Here is a 3,013-nt window from a genome sequence, read left to right as displayed (position 1 = left end):
CTGGTGATGTCCCATTCTTAACATAAATTCACTTGTGACACCTTAATGATTTCATAGCGATAACGGGTGATATAAAACATTTAAGATGCTGTGACTGACAGCAGTGCGAAGATGCACAGAGTCAGCTGGAGGAGGAAGGCGGGGGGACATGCCTGAAGGGCTGAGATGAACCAGAAACCCCGTGAGTGATTTAACACCCCCGGTTTAATTTTCATACCAGTTTTGCAGGATGAGTCATATGTGCCCACCTTGCTGGTTAGAAAGCTGATGTCCCGTGAAATCAGCAGCGGTGGTCCCTGCAAGTTAGTAAGGGGCGGTGACTGGATGCTAAGTCCTGCTAATGAGGATCCCTGGCCCCGCACTAGGTCACAGCACCAGCCCAGAGGCCTCCAGCAGGGCAGACACCTGTGGTGAGGAAGCTGAGCATGGGCTTTGGCATCATAAGGTAGGTCTTGTCTTCGCTACTGCTGGGTGTGGACCCCAGGACCTTACTCTTGCTCAGCACTCTGCCACTGAGCTCAGGCCCCAGCTCTGGCAGCACTTCGGGTTCAGACAGGGCAGAGGCCAGGCCGACTTCATCAGAGAGTATGCTGATCTCTCTGGAGAGATGGGTTAAGTCAAATTCTCCTGGACTGTGACTGACTGGGTAAGAAGGGTGGACTTTGACCATCGGGAGATGTCTTTCCAAGCATCTGAGGGTCTAAGGTGTGTGAGGATGGGTGGATCTGGAAGCTGTGACTGCGTGGGAAAGGCTGGTCCCAAAGCAGTGAGCCATTGGCCCGACAGCTGTTACAGTTCAGAGGTGACCCTGGCCAGACCCAGGTGAGTGTGGAAAGCAATGACAAGGGTCAGGCGGACAGAGAATAGGTTGTGGTGCTGGGGACGAGGGCAAGAGAGGATCTAAGAACCTGAAAGGGAGTCCCAGTCTTGTCTACTGAACAACTTCCTGCTCAGCCCGGTGGCCTTTTGGAAGCACCTTGGGGAAGAGCTTCTTGCAGGGAAGGGGACAGGTGGCCGGCACAGTGTCAGAGGTGGCAGCTGTGACTGCCCATGGAGGCGACTACACGCAGCAGGGGTTAGGGTGCTACAGAGAAAATCAGCAGTGAAGGCAATGGGGCCTGAACCCTCACCCTGACTCAGTCCTGATGGACTAAGGTGGTCAGTGAGATGCTTCCGAGGCAGAGATACAGAAGGTTGCAGAGGGCAGGGAGAGAGGAGCTGGACACCATAGCCCCAGAAGGCCTGCAGATGGGCAGGGTGGAAGGAACAGGGGAGGCTTCAGGGTCACCTTGGAGGGGAGAGTCCAGGCATTGGCTGGATCCACAGGGCAGTTGGACGGAGTGATGGAATGGAAATCAAAGAAGACATGAGAAAACTGTGTGTGTGTGTGCACACATGGCATGTGTAGTAAAGGAATAACGGAGAGCAGGCTGATGGGATGAAGAGGTGAGCATAATGGAACATTCAAAAGTATCAAGTAAATCCCGTTTGGCTGCCATGCCTGCAATCCTAGCACTGTTGGGAGGCTGAGGCAGGAGAATCGCATGTTGACTTAGAAACTTAGTGACTTAGAAAAACTCTCTCAAAACTAAAAGAAGGATTGGGAAAGCAGCTCAGTGCAAAGGCTGGGATCAATATGAGCTACCAAAAGAAAAGAGTAAAGTCAATTGATGAATTAAAACCTGGAAAAAAAGAGACTGAACCAAAAGGGAGGGGTTTATCTTGAGCCCCCTGGTGAGACTTGGGGCATGGGAAAGGAGGTGGAGATTCATGCCAGCCTGCTCTGCCCTCCACAGAAGGAAATGAGAGGAAGGAGATCAAGGTGGACCTGGACAGTTAGAGAAACCTGAAGCCAGTTGGGTGTTTCTGATGTTGGAGAGAGAGCAGAAAAACATGAAATTATATCCAGAGGTCAAAACTGCTCCTTGCCCAAAGTACCCCACGTTCTTAGGGGTCGCCAACAGCTTGGGCATGGGCAGTGGGCTTGGATGGGCATGGAACCCTGATCCTCACTTTAGTGGCTCGGGTGAAAGAGGGTGAGGTGGGATGGAGGAGTGGAGATGGAGGCCGGTGGGTGGGGCTCTGCGGGGTGGAGGGAGGGGGACACAGGCACTGATGTTCCCCTGGGGCTGAGCAGCAGGACTTGCATCAGCCAGGGTGCAGGAGCAGGGCCACGATGGCAGTTAGGGTGTGGCAGGAGAGAAAGGTCAGGATGATGGTGTTGATTTTGGTATCAGGAGTAGAACCCAGGTCCCAAAATGCGAAAAGCACGCGCTCTAGCACTGAGCTGCGTTCACAGCCCCAAAGGTCAGAATTTATGGGTCAAGAAGTTTCGGGACTTGTGGTTTAATGACTGGAGAGAGGTGTGCAGAGTCAGGGGGAAGCACCGGAGTGGACGGGAAGTCACGGGGTCTCCCAGGACGTGCAGGTGCACAGGAGGGTGGGGCGAAGGACAGGAATGCTCCCACCACTAGGCAGCCCGTCTTAACTGTATTTTGTATATCAACATACACATATATCTTTCAGCTTCTCACACTAGTAAGACAATATGATGTTTATACATGTCTGATTTATTTCACTTATGAGTGTGGTCTCAAGTTGCAACCGTTTATAAAAGACTCAAGTTTATCCTTTTGTATGCTGAGTAGTGCTCCATTTTATAAAGGTACTACTTTTTAAAAATCCATTCCTCAGTTGATGGCCATTTAGATTGTTTCTAAGATCTAGCTGTTACAAATGGTGATGCTGTACACTTGGGTGCACATATATCACTGAGGTATGGTATTTTTAATTTTTGTAGCAAGACACACAGAAGTGGAATAGCTGGGTCAAATGGGACCTCCAATCCGTTTTTGAGGAATCTCCACACTGACTTCCATAGTGGTTGCACCAGTCTACGTTCTGCCAACAGTGGAGAAGGTTTCTTTTTCCCCCGCGTCCCCTCCAGCATTTGTTCTTTAATTTCTTGATGATGGCCATTCTTTCTGGGGTGAGGTAGAATCTCAGTGTTGTT

This window comes from Cavia porcellus, unplaced genomic scaffold (assembly GCF_034190915.1).
Source record: "Cavia porcellus strain 051 isolate PalLab524CR breed Dunkin Hartley unplaced genomic scaffold, mCavPor4.1 scaffold_23, whole genome shotgun sequence".
Lineage (NCBI taxonomy): Eukaryota > Metazoa > Chordata > Mammalia > Rodentia > Caviidae > Cavia > Cavia porcellus.
Note: the sequence above shows the minus strand (reverse complement) of the source record.